The 17810-nt window shown below is 41.7% G+C and overlaps 1 protein-coding gene across 1 annotated transcript in view; it reads right to left on the bottom strand.

Annotated features, from left to right (window-relative positions):
• LOC124871055 (activin receptor type-1-like) overlaps window positions 1-17810 on the bottom strand; it is a 39194-nt gene that overhangs the window by 19156 nt on the left and 2228 nt on the right. The window lies entirely within an intron of this gene.

Below are 17810 nucleotides of genomic sequence, written 5' to 3'. Positions count from 1 at the left end.
GGAACAATAAAAACTTGGTTAAATAAGTGTTTTAACAGTTTAAACCAGATATTTACATACACAACACAAAAAAGACATTAAATGAGATTTTTGTTCTTGACTGGGGTCAGTTGGGATAACCCAAAACATTTCTAATTGCTAAATGCCAGAATAATGACAGACTTGGAAAAAGTTTTTTATATTTTAAGGATTAATTGTTTTAAAATTTCTTGTTGTTTCACTAGCTTTTTACGGGGTGTAAAGCACTTTGGCTGACTGAGTTGTATTTTAAAGTGCTATAGAAATAACTTGACAGCTGAAAAAAAAGGGTTTTTAGCCTCACAAACTTCCCTCTTTTTCCTCATCATTAACGATGAATACTTCCGATTGGTTCAATTCAGTTTATTAAGACATAACTAATTTACAACAAATGCAGCCTACGAACCAAACTGATCAAATTTATATGCAGAAATATAAATCCTAGGCTTGCTAACATGTTTTATGAGTTCCTGCCCCCACGAAGCTGATTCAGGTGGCTGAATTACCTTCTCAACATGCTTTGGAGAAGCCCGATAATAAACTGCTCAGCTGATACAGATGTGTTGGGCCAAAAACATGCAGGACGCCCGCTCCTGAGGACTGAAGTTGGCCATCCCTGATAAGTAAATTCCTTCCAATCATTCAATTTCAATTACATACATACCCTTTTGATCGTAGCTATAACACTATGGTGTCATGTTCAGTTCTTTGGGCCCATTGGTTAAAAAAAAGTTGACCATCTGAGGACACCCAGCAGAATGCATTGAATCAATGGCTTTGCAGCAATCCCTCCTACCAAAGCGGCAAGAGGTGACACTGGACAGCAGGTTGTATTGAGTCGTTAACTTTGCTCGGTGTGATCTGCCGCAACTGCATAATTATTTGAACAGATGAACGCGTCCACCGTTTTTATGCAGATATGTTGCCTGAAATTGTTTTTTAGGTGTCGTCCTTAAATACATGTACATGTAACGTTAAATGCCTGCAAAGTTGTGACATCATCATCTGGCCTTTCCCTATTTATTCAAAAGCATGGTAATCTTACTGTAGTTAAACCATTGAATGGGAAGAAAGCAACGAAAATGTATCAAATAGAAACAGAACTTTTGGTTATGCTTTTAACATAATTAATACAAATTTTAATGAATTTTCAAATTTAATTATGTATTTAATCAACTTCTAAATAATTTAGAATTAAACAAATTTATTTTGTATTAAATATTTCCAATTTTATTTAAAATACTATATATTTACCAAATTATGGCACTTTCTGCACTCGATAGTAGAGAAAAATCCTTCCATCTTCTTCAAGCATTTTTAGGGATGCAAGTTGTGTGACGCCATAGATATGCCAGTTTTATCTATAAATACAAACCAAGAGGAAAGGCAACCCTCAAGCTGCCTATTTTATAAAGATAATATGTACAGTCTGTGGAGACATAGCCTGGAGTGCACCCTGGTCATGTTATCCCAAGCAGTGGGAACGTTATCTTGGCAACATGTGCGCCTGAGTGCATCTGTGCCACTGATAAATACCCCAACAACACCTACATCCACTCCCACCCCTCCTTCTCCAGGCCTTTGTGGCCATCTCCCAGACATAAATGATTAAGCACGTAACGTTAGCATCAGCCAACGGCGGCGTCTGCACAGGCCGCTCGCACACAGACCACATGCTGCTCCTTTAATCAGAGCACAAAACAGAGGCTGCCACACAGAGATAATCAGGAGCTCCGTCTGCTCCCCTGGGACCAAGGAGAGGAGGAACGCCAGCGGGGGCAGACAGCGGGCAGGAGGGCATAAAGAGGCACATGGGGGCACGGCCTGGGGGCAGCAGGGGGGCAGTAGGTCAGAGAGCGGCATGTGGGCAGAGGGAGCTTGTATCAGTGAAGTAAAGTAAGAGGAAAGGGGAGGTCTAGTGTGAGTGCCAGTGGGGACACCATGGTATGTGTGTGTGTGTGTGTGTGTGTGTGTGTGTGTGTGTGTGTTCTTGTACTTGTTGCTGAGTGAGAACCATTTTTTGTATTTTTATCGCAAAGTGAGGACATTTTGACAAAGTGAGGACATTTTCCTGGTCCTCGATTTTTCAAATTCCGTTCTTGGGACAGGGGTTAGATTTAGGACTAGGGTATGAATTGAGTTATTATTAGGGTTAGGGTTAGGTATTAACTGGTTAGGGTGAGTTTAGTGTCAGGGTTAGGCACTAAAAATCAAGGAAAATGAATGGAAGTCAATGGAAGTAACCGAAAAGTCCTCATAAAGATAGTAAAACACGGATGTGTGTGTGTGTGTGTATTGGGGGGCGTACTGGCTCATCTCATAGCTAGAAAGGACAAGGAGATACTATTTGGAGCAAAGGACCGACTGTTTACACAGAAACTAACCTTTCCATACAAACAGACTAAAGGTAGTGAGGGCACTCATTTGGCCAGTGATGAAGACTGACTAATGACATTCCACCATTATGTTTGTCTTTCCAACAGAAAGTAGGCCTGGTCCAGTCCTCGTGCGTTTCTTTCTTGGACTGTGTCATAAAAAGAAATATTAATGTAGTTAACTTCGGAAAAACAAGAAATACACAATGGAAAGCTCTCTGGACCCAATGCTTCTGTGTTTGGCCATGTAATATTTCTGGATGGAGCATCAAAGTCTTTAACTCTCCGTTTAACCTTTTCCTAGAGTAAGTACCCCTAGCCCAGTGCTTCTGTGTTTAGCTTTGTCTTTATTCGGAGTGGAGTCACCAACATAACTATTCATGCAAGTAACTTTGCATATTCTCTGTTTTTCGTTGTCATACAAATTCCTTCAGTCTCCTTGCCTCAGTGTTAAGCTGTGCTTTTTTCCTTGAAGGCATCATCAATGTAATTATTTGTGTAATTAACTATTAGTAACCTTTTTTCTCCTCATAGGGAGTATTTCTGGCTCAGTGATTCTGTGCTTAGCTGTATTTCTTTCCTGGACAGAGCCACTGACAGAACCTTTTAGCTTGTCGGGCTAAAAGTCCTTTCAACCGAGACTGGTTCTGCTGGAGGTTTCTTCCTCTTAAAAATAACCGGTTCCTCCACAGTCGCCACATGCATGTTCAGGGTGAATAATTCAAGCAAAGTCAATGACTCGGTGTTTTCTTACATATTTTTTAACAAATGCCATCATATAATCAGCTGAATTTGACTGCTTTGTTTGATGAACCAGATTGAATTGGGATGTACACAATTGGATTTGAATCAAATTATATGACTGTATCGTACTGGAAAGATCTGGATTGATTAATACAGAGTTGGACAGATTTGGATTTTTTTAAGACTCATTATGAATTGGATCCATTTGTCTTGGAAAGAGCCTTGGGAAGGACATTTGCTTTGAAATCCCAGTTTAATAAAATGTTCCCATGATTGCCTCCGACTGGTGACTAGCAGGACAAATTAATAATCGTGACTGACACATCAAACCACACAGAAAACCATAAAGTCATATGTGTAAGCAGAAGCCCGATGGGTGTATCTCTAATGAAACAACTACTAAACAACAACACGCCTTAAAAATAGCAGAACAAATTATGTCCTGCGGCTCCGCTTAACATCCTCAAATAGAAATGATTTTTTGAATTTCTCTTTGTATTAAGACCCAAAAGCCCTTCTGGGGCAAAAAGAATAATCTGGGTCCTAGTGTATTCCTCCCACTCATAAGGAGTTAGCCATTTCAGACATACTGGGTTCTAAAATGTGTTTTCATAAGTCTGGTGTTAGCAAAGATTTTGTCTATGCAACACAAACCTATGGATATTTCGGCCCAAGTCATCTCAGGGTTATGTTTATCCAGTTTCCTGGAAATAAACAGGTGAGTTTCTCACAACACCTGGAAAAATCTGACTGTTATTAAGACTGTTTACCAAATGAACACTGAAAAGTAACACTGAGGCATGATGAAACATGAAACTGGGTGAGCTTCGACACTGGAAACCTCAGAAGGGATTCTTGGGAAGGAGAGAGGCATGGCTAGCATCTGCAGAACTGATTGCGATCCAAGCACAACATTTTGTGGCGCTGTGTGAGTGTGTGACTGTGTGTTGCAGCTCTCTTCTCCTGTGTAATGAGTTTTCTGGCTGCGTTGAGTAGCAAGTGCTCACAGGGTTGACATTTTGCCAAGGGCGTACTCTCACCCTTGGCTCAATGCTGGGGATCATAGTGCAAATAAGTCACCAACTGTCTGCAGAGTCGACAGCTACAGACAACCAAACTCCACATGGCCTTCATATTAGCTCAAGAACAGTGCATAGAGAGATTTATGGAATGTTTTTTTGTTGGCTGAGCAGCTGTATCCAAGTCTTTTATCACCAAGTGCAATGCGAAGCAATAGAGTGAACCCCACTGGGCTCCACAGTAGTGGAGACGTGTTCTGTGTCGTGATGATTCGTGAATCGCGGTCTGGTAATCCAGGTATGTCTGCCTGCGCCGTGTCAAGGGGATTTTACTGTGGGATTTTCTTTTCAGGAGTTGGGCTAGGCCCATTAGTTCCAGTAAAATACACTCTGTTGTTTCTTGCCCAACATCTGTGTCTGACCTCACAAATGCACTTCTAAAAGACTGGTCAGATATTCCCATAATTACACTGCTAAACCATATGGAAAGCCCTCCCAGAAGAATTGAAGCTCTTATAGACGCAAAGGTTTGGCTGACACCATATTAAACCCTATTGATAGAACTGGATCGATATGGTGTACCTATAACCAGCCCATGCTTAAAAATGATTTCTTGGAACAAGTATTTGTATGATGATTTCAAAACCTTTGTAACTAACTTTAAGGGTGTCAGACCATAATTCAGCTCAACGCAGTCAAATCACCAAGCACTAAGGAAACATCTGAAAAACACACGCTTAAAAAAAAAAAAACCTAGTACATCTGGACTCCCGCTGAGTGCTACTAGAGAGATTTAAAAGTAACCGTAGCTCATATTTGTGACGGCATGTTTCCCATTCCAGTCTCCTTACCGTGATCCCACTAGAAAGAGCTGTCTTCATAAGAACTACTCCAGGAAGTTGAGCACAGCTTAAAGTGATTATGTAGAAATTATTACACATGCCTTTCACATTCTGTTGTTAGTACAGCTAAAACTAAAGAAGCAGACGAGATGAATTAGAAAGATGTTAGACATCCCTGAAAATATGATCATTATTCATTGCCTACAAAAGATGGTTGAAAGAGCTTTCCACAGTGGTTGGATGCTTTGTTATTTAGGTCTATTTACAGGGATCCTACACATTTTTCAAGTAAAAATTATCTATTTTTCCAGAGGTAACTTTTTTGAGTTTTCTGTCATACATATTCATTTCAAAATCTTAAAATAATACAGTACACTATTAATTTATACAAGATATTTCTCCAGGAAGCGGACTTTAAACCCTATTTCTGTAAAAACCTGTGACTGATTGATTTATAAAAGAGAGGAAGGAAGGAAGTGAGGAAGGGAATAATAGAAAGAAAGAAAGAAACAGAGGACAGAGGCACACAGGAGAAAGGAAGAAGGAAGGAAGGAAGGAAGAAACAAAAGATACAAGGGAGGAAGCAAGAGAAGACATAATGAAAGGACACATGGAAAAGAGGAAAGTACAAAAGAAGGATGAACATAAGGAGGACAGACACAAGGAAGTATTCAAGGAAAAAGAAAGAAAACAAAGAAGGAAGAATGGGAAACAATATTTAGCAGATGAATGAATAATGACTTGAAACAGAAACATTTTCCATACTGTATTTTCCCCACATCAAGATCTGGAAAACACCAACATCAAACTCTACACTTCTCCAGACTACTTAGGAACCCTGTATTTAGTATTCAGGTCAGCTACAATGAGAGAATGACAAAACACTACTTTGTCTGATGAGCATGGTGCATCACCGAGGTTGAGGAGGGAGGCTGCTGAAGCCCTGCAGGAGCTGCTGAGTCATCACGCTGGCAGAGAGGGAGCCGGGAGCTGGAACCTGTGTCTGTGCTGGCCGGCTGGCACAGTTACCATGGCACAAATAGCCCCGGCACCGAGGAAACTGCAGCAATCTGCAAGGCGGCGAGTGCAAGAAACAGGCCAAGTTCGGGGCAATGCGGAGCCTGCTGTTCCTGTCCCTGTCGCTATGCCCCCCCGACCTGCAACCAGAGAGCCAAAGAGCCGACGTGCCATCAGGGACGCACAGATGGTCCGTTCCTAGGTGGATGTGGGTGTAATGCAGACCTGAGGGCAAAAGCTGTACTCTTTGCAGCAGCCCACATTCATTTCCACACCACAGCATGGCAGAGCAACATGCTCACCTTTCTCTGCCAAGCAAAATACAACACTGGGAACGACTAAGCTGAAGATAAAATGAGTAAACAACCTCAGCCTAAGTCCTAATGGAGGTTAGGAGGAACTCGGTCATACAGGATCTAGCACAATATTAAAATAACTTCTCACTTAGAAGAACACTGATGAGTCAAACATTATAGCTGAATATTACACATTTCTCAATCAGTGGAGATGAGGAATAAAAATAATAAAAAATCAACTTAAATTACCCTACCTAAAGATTTATAAGACCCACAAAGACCTTGTATATGTTTACAACACAACAAGCTAAAAAATAACAACAACCTTGCTGTTTCATTGCATTTCACAAGGTGCAAGATGTGTCGAATAAAAATATGGAATAGAATCTGGTGCTGAGCATACTGCATATTTGCAAAGGAGTTTTAATTCCTATGCAAACCGGACGGTGCTCACAACAAGGTCGTCACCAGTTTGAATTTATTTTCCCTTTTGCGACGATTTTTGATGTTCTACCTTCTGATGTTCTCCCTGCACTTGCCAGGATTTTCTACAGACAAAAACACCAGCTCTGGTCCATAACCAGTCAGTCAGTCATTTTCTACCGCTTATTCCATAGTGGGTCCCAGGGAAGCTGGTGCCTATCTCCAGCAGTCTATGGGCGAGAGGCGGGGTACACCCTCGACATGTCGCCATCTGGTCCATAACCAGTTGGATGTTTTCTCAGCACCAACTCTTGGTTGGATCGTTCAAAACTGGATGAAGGCTCATAAAGCTGCACAATATCAGGAAAACATGTTCTCATCAGTGTGGTTCCTCATAAGAGATACAGGGGTTGGACAATGAAACACCAGTCATTTTAGTGTGGGAGGTTTCATGGCTAAATTGGACCAGCCTGGTAGCCAGTCTTCATTGATTGCACATTGCACCAGTAAGAGCAGAGTGTGAAGGTTCAATTAGCAGGGTAAGAGCACAGTTTTGCTCAAAATATTGAAATGCACACAACATTATGGGTGACATACCAGAGTTCAAAAGAGGATAAATTGTTGGTGCACGTCTTGCTGGTGCATCTGTAACCAAGACAGCAAGTCTTTGTGATGTATCAAGAGCCACGGTATCCAGGGTAATGTCAGCATACCACCAAGAAGGACGAACCACATCCAACAGGATTAACTGTGGACGCAAGAGGAAGCTGTCTGAAAGGGATGTTCGGGTTCTAACCCAGATTGTATCCAAAAAACATAAAACCATGGCTGCCCAAATTACGGCAGAATTAAATGTGCACCTCAACTCTCCTGTTTCCACCAGAACTGTCCGTCGGGAGCTCCACAGGGTCAATATACACGGCTGGGCTGCTATAGCCAAACCTTTGGTCACTCATGCCAATGCCAAACGTCGGTTTCAATGGTGAAAGGAGCGCAAATCTTGGGCTGTGGACAATGTGAAACATGTATTGTTCTCTGATGACTCCACCTTTACTGTTTTCCCCACATCCGGGAGAGTTACGGTGTGGAGAAGCCCCAAAGAAGCGTACCACCCAGACTGTTGCATGCCCAGAGTGAAGCATGGGGGTGGATCAGTGATGGTTTGGGCTGCCATATCATGGCATCCCCTTGGCCCAATACTTGTGCTAGATGGGCGCGTCACTGCCAAGGACTACCGAACCATTCTTGAGGACCATGTGCATCCAATGGTTCAAACATTGTATCCTGAAGGCGGTGCCGTGTATCAGGATGACAATGCACCAATACACACAGCACGACTGGTGAAAGATTGGTTTGATGAACATGAAAGTGAAGTTGAACATCTCCCATGGCCTGCACAGTCACCAGATCTAAATATTATTGAGCCACTTTGGGGTGTTTTGGAGGAGCGAGTCAGGAAACGTTTTCCTCCACCAGTATCACGTAGTGACCTGGCCACTATCCTGCAAGAAGAATGGCTTAAAATCCCTCTGACCACTGTGCAGGACTTGTATATGTCATTCCCAAGACGAATTGACGCTGTATTGGCCGCAAAAGGCAATGAAGGCTAATATATCCACGTCCTGATGTACAGACGCAACGCCGTGCAACTTGGAACGTGGAGCTTTTTAACCTCTGGAAGCACATGTTCACATAACAAGAGCCCCATCAAGTAGTGAATGAAAGAGGGACTTCAGTGCTTTTGGAATCTGCAGTGCCCCATCAGGCCCAGCCAGGCTCCATCTCTCATGGCCCTTCAGTTTCTCAGCAGTGGCCCTCTTTCACAAGCAGAGGAATGAGACCAAATGCAAATGGCCCCCTGCTTATGTGCAATTGTCACTCATGAATTGATTGTAGCAGGCAGAAGCATAGCAGGTTTTGTTCCTTGGATACACTGCTGCCCTGGGTGTTTGCTCACACACATACAAAGTTCTTGCCCTAGATCAAATGTACTCAAGAGACAATGGGTGTCTTTTCTCCCTGATGGTGCCCCACCCTACAAACCACCTACACACCAACAACAACACCGACACACCCCACCGCAAAGCAGATAAGCATTTCGATTACACTTCTGTTTCTCATGAAATTGCAAAACATCTGATTTGCTTTCTTTCAACAGTTAAAGACATTCAGAAAGCATGTTCAATGTTATTTTAACTCCTATGCAGTCAAACAATGCAAGTAGATATCCATAAGTGACTTTTTTCCTTACACAAATAGTGTTTTTCCTTCAGAAACTTTCACCGTGGCCTGCTTTGTGTAAAATCTGCTAAATAAAACCTTTGAAAAACCTTCACTTAACAAGCCTTCAATGCAATTGTTACCATAGCAATTAGACATTTGTTTTTCACACAGCCTCCAAATCATCTACAAAAAAAGCCAATTCAGAGACCGTCATTATGGCCTTCAGCCATGTTTGCCAAAGGAGGACTGCTCAAACATTTATGCTCCAAATGAGCATCTCTCAAAGTTTGCTGTATTTGGGGCCATGCATCACCCAAAAGGACACACAGATCTACATCAAGGTGCACTACTTAAACACATTTTGTTCCCTCAGAAACCAGTGAAGTAGCAGCAAGAAGTAATGAGCCTTGGCTGTTATGTCCTGCCTGGCAAAGACAAGTACAAACCACGATGAGCCACACCATACTGATAATCACTGGGTAAACAGCTTGCAACAATAAAATAAATGCATATACACCAGAGTGTGCAACAGTGCAGCTGAATCTGGTGCCGACATCCTGCTGCCAATCTAGCCTTTATGGCCAGCAGAGTTTCCTGGCTTTGGAGAATAAAGACTTCTGAGAGATCAGACTGGCTGTAAAATGACTTCCACTCCTGTTTTCACACATGCTCTGAAATCCTGAACTTTTATGGACATTATCCCAAGAAGCAGGACGTGGGAACGAAAAAAAAAAAAAAATCAAGTTAACAGCAGTCTAAACAGGCTTTGTACTTTGTTTACCAAACCAGCATATCAAGCATAAAGTCCAGATAATAACCAACTCCATGAGTATATTTAACAGGTGAATTATATCCATTGTCCATTTTCTATGTAGGTACATTAGCTTCCACAAGAGATCCATAAAAAAAAATCATCCAGAAAAACCTGGTGTTCAGCGTCATCGGCGTTATATCTGGGAATTTAAATATGAAGTCAGAGGAAGGAAAACAATGTAATGAGCTATTTAAATGAAAAATGTATTTTCTACAAAAGTGTGAGAGCACACACACCGGGACTGCTGTTTTCGTAGTGCTAGCCATGCTAATCGCATGTATAAGATGCTAAAGATGGTCTAAAATGTAAATCTTTTCACTTTTTTTTGCTCTCAAATACTATTCAAATATTCATGGCCAGAAGGCTAGAAAAATATTTAGAAAGCTTCTTATATTATGCTGTAGTTCTTAAAGAGAAATCAGAGTTGAATAAGATTGTTATCAAATGGTTCAAGCTTTACAAAACCTACAAAATCTCTAGGAAAATCTATACTTTTAAACCAATGACAAGCTATTGCAACTCAAGTATTTGTTTTATTCAATGATTAAACGGTTGGGGGAAAAAAATGGAAAAAGCACTATTTGAACAATGATACGAAACATTTGTAAACACTAATAATACTGTGGCTGGCTAATTGTTAGGATCTGCTTTGAAGCTACCTGTCTGCTGCCTTTCAGTTTTTAATCAGTCTGGGCTGCATTTGATCATCTCTGGTTCAAAATCTAAGCTGCCAAGAATAGTCAAACCTGAACTGGAATTTTCTATACTAGAAGGAGATTGTTTAAAACTTCGCTTGATTTGAGATAACACAAAAAAGGGACCAACATTTGGACTGGTCAAGCCTGGAGTTTATATTCCATGACAGGGTTTCTTTTGACAGCAAATTTTAATTAAGTCCGAGTTAGTTTTGAGCAGACTAGTCATATGTTGTCAGTTTTCTTTTCAGACTTATTTGTCAAAGATAGTTTATTTTAGCATATGTTTTTGTCAAACTGTGCTTTTTAATGTTCCCATAATGTAAAAATCCCAATCTAACAGTGGAGCAACAGCAATGAAGACTAATCTTGTGCACCCGAATTCATTTTGCATCATCATTTTGACTTCCACCTGGTGCTGAATGCAAAACCTTCCATTGGCTATTTGTCCAACTCATTCCACCTCCCAACACAACTTAAATTAAATTTGATTTTCATTTGACTCCAATACCAGTTTGATGGAATTTTGTCTGAATGCGAGTATGCATGTTGTCTCCGCTCTTTCTGGCGAACCCACCGTATCGTCTCAAAAGAAGGATGTATTGTCCAAGAAATATGTTTTGAAGAAAAACACCTAGCAGTATTGCTTTTTTGCAAGTACAATGAAATTGTGCAACACTACAACAGTTACAGAATGTTGTGAAAAATGATCTATTTGGTTCAAACATAAGGAACGTGTTGGACATACTCTAATACACGCCCAAAACAGCTGTGGCGAACTACCCTCATAAAAGACTGACAGGATTATATGCCCTTATGATGTACAAGATGGAAGATTACTTGCAAATTGTAGACAAAATGCCCCCACCAAACAAGAGAGCCTGCCCAGGCCTGACAATGAGATCAGGAAGATGCAGCAACTAAAACAAAGCCATAACTTTTCCCCCCTAAGAGCCAAGTGATAAGAAGAGCACTGAAGCGAGTGCAGGGCTTATAAAATGTGTATTGCAGACTGTCTCCAGTGCAGTCTGGGGTTAGCTGTGGAGAGGAGATGAGAGGAGCCACGAGCACTGCAAAAATCTATGCGGGTGTGCATCTGTGCAGACAGAAGCGTCTGGCCTCCTCTCGCCCTGTCTCCACTGCTCTTTACCCACATTTGAACACAGAATAGAAGGAAATCAATAAGTCTGTGAAAGAGCCACCAGATGAGAAAAGGAGGGTGCGCTCCCAAACACCAAGCAGTGGAACAAGACTAAAAATCTGGCAGATACAAAGGAAGCCCCTTTTATCCCAATCTCTTTTTCTCCCCCTTCAACTTCCTGCCACCTGCTGGGACCACAGAGTCCCAGACAGCTTCTCTTCGTCGTGATCCATTTGGGCTGCATAAGGCTGATGATTATTAAAAGGCTCGAGGACTTTTTTTTTTTTTTTTGACTAAAAATAACATCGCAGACAGAGGGCCCCTTTCTAAAAAGCTGGACACGAGAAGCAAACACAACCCACATGCTGTGCTCCTCTACCGTCTGCTGCCTCATCTTATGCCAGGTCTGTTGCTTGTCAAAGTTTCTCATAAGTCAGCACAAGCACACAAGATTTGGGACAAATAGCGAAGCAAGGTCGCAATTCTAGACTTCAGGCCAAACCCTGCCCTCTATTTTACACCTCAGCCTCCACCTACCATGTGCGTAAACACACATACATATACAATCACACACACACACACACTTACAGCCCCACCTCCCTCCCTTCCTTTTTTCCCCTCCAACTTAAGAGCCACCTACACTGAGGAGCGGTGATCCACAGACTCGTGCTCAGACTTGAAGCCGTCTATCTTGGTCTCATAACTGCAGTTGCCTTGTTAATGACAGACTTTGTAACACGAATCCACACACATACAAATACGCCCCCAGTCCAAAAACCATCTCGGAGAGGTTTGCAGAGTTTCTGTGCAGCTCTCTTGCCACACTTATGCATATTGTTCCAGTCGCAGATGACAGACAAACGATTGGGTACAGAGAAGTGATTGTGTTCTGAAATCTGGACAAAAAAAAAAAAATAAGAAGGACGCCGCACCCACTTTGTTTTGTAAAATCCCATAGACCACCATGGGAAAATTATATACTCTGCAACCATCAGACAGACGAGCTCAAGCAATGCAATAGAGGAGAGGATGAGACCTCAGGAGCCAAAAGGATTTAAGAGCCACATGAATGTTGGGAAATCAAAGAAAAAGTTGAAACAACAGAAGGTTGCAGAATTTTATGTATAACAAAACATTCAACTTTCAACTAAGGCAACTGATTTGTTTTTAGAAAGCGCTTTAATTTTGGCCTGTTATTGACCAGACAGTGAATGAATCAACAGGCTAATCACTGTAGTCCGTGATCATTTCAAATGACTGGTGCACTGCAGCTGAATAGTAATTAGTAAAGTTACTTTATTCATTTAACACCTTTGAAAGAAAAGTTGCAAAACCTCCACAATTTTAAAACATTTTCATGGTAATTACCGAGAACATATGGGAATTAACTGCAACTACAACTGGTCTTGCAATCCAAAGGTTCTAGGTTCGATTCCAGCTTCTTCCTCTCACATGTCAAGGTGCCCCCGAGCAAGGCACTTAACTCCTTGGTTACCTACCGATCTGCATATTGGCGTAGGGATGTGTGTGTTTGTGAGTGCGATTGGGTGAATGTGGTGCTAATGTGGAGCGCTATGACTGAAGAAGCGTTCTATAAATTCAGCACTTATCGAGTTAAACTACTGAGGGTAGGCCCTTACCAGGGATTTTTAATATAGTTAGGGAATATATAATTTAGCATAATCTTGACTAAAACAACCAAAGTTCATGCAAGTACATCTGAGCATATTAATGTTATCCCCTAACTACATGCATATAGCAGACTGCTTACTGCAAGGGTACTGAGGCCGCGGCCCCTACAAGCAACCCTGGACTGCCGAGGCCACATCTCTTTGACCGGCTCTGAAGCTCTGAACTTGTGGATAAAGCTAGTACTATTTCATTGAGGTACCGTGCGATTTTAGGATGCCTGGTACCTCAAATGTCTTGCTGCTTTTTCAGCCTCCTCCTAGACAATTTTATTATTTCAAGATATATGCTATGATATCTTTTCCTTGAGAGAGTGTTAAGACTTTATACTGCTTATATTTGTGGAGGGGAGAGTCATTTCAATTAATATTTGTGAAGGGTCAAGAGATGACTAATATCTTAGTAATCCATGCTTGTGTTATTCAATAAAAATCTACACTTAATATGTTTTACTTTTCATTTATAAATAAAACATTTCAAAGGCAATCTTTTCACTTTATCAATTTACATGGATGTTTTTATTATGTTTGTGTATGATAGTTGGCTTAACCTCCTCCTAATTTCCGGTGAATTTCCCCTGAATCATGAGGAGCGCCCCGAGTCACAGAGTGATACATTAATGACGAAGGAAAATCTGTCGGGGTAATACCTGCATGACAGCTGTAATCTCTGGATAAATATCAGTCAGATTAGTTAGGGGTTAAGTCTGACGAAAACCCTTGAAGTATGCCACCCACTCATCCAGATCTCACCCTCCACAGTCAAATGAATTTTCTTCTTCCACCTGAACTCTGTGCACCAACATATGTAGATATAATAATAACAAACCCCTATTTAAAAAGGTGCCGCTAAACGCAGGGCGGAGAAAGAAGACCAACATTTCTTGTTTCGATGAAATGCTGTAAAGAGGTTTGCAACTATCCATATTTGGACAATATAACTCAGAGGCCCCTAAGACACAAAAACCTGCACGAAAGACATTAGACACCAATCCACAGTCAAGACCTGTTGGATTTGAAAGTAACACTGTAGACCTGTGGTGTTCAGAGTTAGCCCTAAAAGTGCCATCGTCCTGCATGTCTTAGATGTTTCCCCAGTTCAACACACCTAAAACAGATGAATGGGCCATTAGCAGGCTCCTCCTAAGGAGTAAATTCAGTCGATTGAATAGGTGGGGACGTATCTAAAACATGCAGGACAGGAGCTGGACCCACCAACTGTAGACTCATGGATCAAACTGAGAAATGCTGTTTGAACATGGGGGTTGGCAGAAATCACAAATGCTTTGCAACACATTGAGATTAAAAATGTGTTAGTATTAATTAACTTGTCCAACAGCATCAATAATGGTGTAGTATTTTTAGCTTGAGCTTTAACTTGAGGTCTGGTAGAATGGATAGTTTGTTGATCGAGAAGAAAGCCCATAAATTAATAAATTAGAGACCAAGAAGCGTGCTGCTCATTTCACCCCTTTGCCATTTCACACTTCTGAAGCTTAAGAGGTCATTTCATACCAACCAAATGTAATTCATAATGGTCTAATGTATAAAAATGTGGTTATTTGAATCCAATACATATATAGACTGCTCAAAAAAATAAAGGGAACACTCAAATAATACATCCTAGATCTGAATGAATGTAATATTCTCATTGAATACTTTGTTCTGTACAAAGTTAAATGTGCTGACAACAAAATCACAGAACAATCATCAATGGAAATCAAATTTATTAACCAATGGAGGCCTGGATTTGGAGTCACACACAAAATGAAAGTGGACATCATGTCTCAACATGATGTCCCAGATGTGCTCAATTGGATTCAGGTCTGGGGAACGGGCGGTCCAGTCCATAGCTTCAATGTCTTCATCTTGCAGGAACTGCTGACACACTCCAGCCACATGAGGTCTAGCATTGTCCTGCATTAGGAGGAACCCAGGGCCAACCGCACCAGCATATGGTCTCACAAGGGGTCTGAGGATCTTATCTCGGTACCTAATGTTGCAGGCAGCAGATCGCTCTCCACAGTGTCTCCAGACTCTGTCACGTCTGTCACATGTGTTCAGTGTGAACCTGCTTTCATCTGTAAAGAGCACAGGGCGCCAGTGGCGAATTAGCCAATCCTGGTGTTCTCTGGCAAATGCCAAGCATCCTGCACGGTGTTGGGCTGTGAGCACAACCCCCATTTGTGGACGTCGGGCCCTCATACCATCCTCATGGAGTCGGTTTCTAACCGTTTGTGAGACACATGCACATTTGTGGCCTGCTGGAGGTCATTTTGCAGAGCTCTGGCAGTGCTCCTCCTGTTCCTCCTTGCACAAAGGCAGAGGTAGCGGTCCTGCTGCTGGGTTGTTGCCCTCCTACGGCCTCCTCCACGTCTCCTGGTGTACTGGCCTGTCTCCTGGTAGCGCCTCCAGGCTCTGGACACTACGCTGACAGACACAGCAAACCTTCTTGCCACAGCTCACATTGATGTGCCATCCTGGATGAGCTGCACTACCTGAGCCACTAGTGTGGGTTGTAGAGTCCGTCTCATGCTACCACGAGTGTGAAAGCACCACCAACAATCAAAAGTGACTAAAACATCAGCCAGAAATCATAGGTACTGAGAAGTGGTCTGTGGTCCCCACCTGCAGAACCACTCCTTTATTAAGTGTGTCTTGCTAATTGCCAAAGATTTCCCCCTGTTGTCTATTCCATTTGAACAACAGCTGTGAAATTGATTGTCAATCAGTGTTGCTTCCTAAGTGGACAGTTTGATTTACTTGGAGTTATATTGTCTTGTTTAAGTGCTCCCTTAATATTTTGAGCAGTGTATCATACCAACCAGCAGGAGGTAATTTAGATTTGTTATGGTTGAGTTGGCTGACCAAAACCAGGATCGGGATCACATTCAATGGAATAGGGTGGAAATAAAAATCTTCAGAAAACAATGTACAGTTAATTGACACATATTATTCCTCCTGACTCTACATGTGCTATATTCCGGCTAAACCCAGGATACCATATTTATATATTCCATTTATACATCCCATATCCATAACTGATATTCATTTTCTATTAAATGGTTGGTTTACAGGTTCGAAATGTAAGTAGGTTTGGATGAAACGGCAACGTGGGGGTATGAAATGGGCGAGCAAAGTTGCAGAAGGGCAAACAAAATGTTACAGGTATTTAAGGTTATAATGAAAACAAACACAGGGAAATTTTTATGATGTTTGGAGCATTGTTTTATGAGGGACGCACAAAAGATAAACTAGATGAAGTTACAGGAGATAAGCAGTTTAAAGATTCTGTCCCAAAGTAAAACATAAAGTTCAAAAACAGTAGAGCAACAAGGACAGGGGCCATTTTGTCCGACTCACCCAAATGAAGATCAACTCCAGGCTGTCTGACATCTTCTGATCTGATCACTGTCTGCCAGAGTCGGCAGAAGCGCCCCACAGAGAAGAAGTCTGATCTAAGTGACTGGTCAGCTATGAGGTTTACATTCTCCAGACCACACAAACACATGACAGCCAAGTGCCTCTTCATACTGGCAACTGTGACCATGACAAATAATCTGAGTGGTGATCCCTGAAACCTTGCCAAAGCTTCTTTGGTTACTTCACTGACATTCACCTGCTGATGATCTGTGGTCTTTAGTCTTCTAATTGATCCTGATTTAAAAATATTCATGCTTCCTCAAAGCTAAACACTCTCTCTTATTGCTATTGGAAAAACCTTTGCCACTTTATTAGGTACACCTTGGTCGGACCCCTTCTGCCTTCAGAGCTGCCTTAATTCTCCTTTGCATAAATTCATCAAGGTGCTAAAAACATCCCTCTGAGATTCTGATTGGGGATGCGCCGATATCGCTATTAAAATCACTGTTATGGCCGATAACCAATATTATATATCATATATGGATCTCACTACCCTTTCAACACCGTGAAAAAATGACCACACCACTGACATTGCTCCTCTGCTTCAGTTAAACACTCTACAGTCCTGCATCGCATCACTGTCACATGACCAAACAAATACCACATGGCCAACCCCCTCCAGAAACACAAACAGCAACAAGATGGTAATAAATATTGGTTATTAATATCGGCCCAGTTTTACTTATCGGACTGATACCGATATGCTAAAAAATGACTAAAATGGGCCGATATATCGTGCATTCCTTAATTCTGATCCATACTGACATAATAGCACCACACAGTTGCTGCAGAATTGTCTGCTGCGCATCCATAATGTGAATCTATCATTCTTTCACATCCCAAAGGTGCTCTATTACATTGCGATCTTTGACTATGGAGTCCCCGGGAGGCATGTTCATGAAACCAGTTTGGAATGATTTGGGTTTATTAACCTGATGCATTATACTGCTGCAAGGAGCCATCTAAGGATGGAGATAAAGGGATAAAAATAGTCAGAAAGGCTGTGGCATTTATGTAACTAATGATCAAGTGCTAAAATTAGGCCAAAACAAATGTGCCAAACATATACCCCCCAAACCCTTATACCACCAC

Source organism: Girardinichthys multiradiatus, chromosome 7, assembly GCF_021462225.1.
Source record: "Girardinichthys multiradiatus isolate DD_20200921_A chromosome 7, DD_fGirMul_XY1, whole genome shotgun sequence".
NCBI classification, from domain to species: domain Eukaryota; kingdom Metazoa; phylum Chordata; class Actinopteri; order Cyprinodontiformes; family Goodeidae; genus Girardinichthys; species Girardinichthys multiradiatus.
This window is presented reverse-complemented; position numbering and strand designations above follow the sequence as displayed.